At 27.4% G+C, this 995-nt stretch overlaps 1 protein-coding gene across 1 annotated transcript in view; it reads right to left on the bottom strand.

Annotated features, from left to right (window-relative positions):
* The window catches only part of LOC106473750 (centromere protein V-like), a 15,843-nt gene that overhangs the window by 6,159 nt on the left and 8,689 nt on the right, over positions 1-995 (bottom strand). The window lies entirely within an intron of this gene.

Raw genomic sequence — 995 nt, 5'->3', positions numbered from 1 at the left:
ATTACATGAACATTCACTCTTAACTAGAATAAAGTAGTATCATTACATGAACATTCACTATTAACTAGAATTAAGTAGTATCATTACATGAACATTCACTCTACACTAGAATAAAGTAGTATCATTACATGAACATTCGTTATTAACTAGAATAAAGTAGTATCATTACATGAACATTCACTCTACACTAGAATAAAGTAGTATCATTACATGAACATTCGTTATTAACTAGAATAAAGTAGTATCATTACATGAACATTCGCTCTACACTAGAATTAAGTAGTATAATTACATGAACATTCGCTCTTAACTAGAATAAAGTAGTATAAATACATGAACATTTGCTCTACACTAGAATAAAGTAGTATCATTACATGAACATTCACTCTTCACTAGAATATAGTAGTATCATTATATGAACATTCGCTCTACACTAGAATATAGTAGTATCATTATATGAACATTCGCTCTACACTAGAATAAAGTAGTATCATTACATGAACATTTGTTCTTCACTAGAATAAAGTAGTATCATTACATGAACATTTGTTCTTCACTAGAATAAAGTAGTATCATTACATGAACATTTGCTCTACACTAAAATAAAGTAGTATCATTACATGAACATTCGCTATTAACTAGAATAAAGTAGTATAATTACATGAACATTCGCTCTTAACTAGAATATAGTATCCTTACATTAACATTTGCTCTTCACTAGAATAAAGTAGTATCATTACATGAACATTTGTTCTTCACTAGAATAAAGTAGTATAATTACATGAACATTCACTCTTAACTAGAATAAAGTAGTATCCTTACATTAACATTTGCTCTTCACTAGAATAAAGTAGTATCATTACATGAACATTTGCTCTACACTAGAATAAAGTAGTATCATTACATGAACATTTGTTCTTCACTAGAATAAAGTAGTATAAATACATGAACATTCGCTCTACACTAGAATAAAGTAGTATCATTACATGAACATT

Source organism: Limulus polyphemus, unplaced genomic scaffold (genome assembly GCF_000517525.1).
Source record: "Limulus polyphemus unplaced genomic scaffold, Limulus_polyphemus-2.1.2 Scaffold6477, whole genome shotgun sequence".
Lineage (NCBI taxonomy): Eukaryota > Metazoa > Arthropoda > Merostomata > Xiphosura > Limulidae > Limulus > Limulus polyphemus.
The sequence above is the reverse complement of the archived record's forward strand: the minus strand, read 5'-3'. Positions and strand labels throughout refer to the sequence as shown.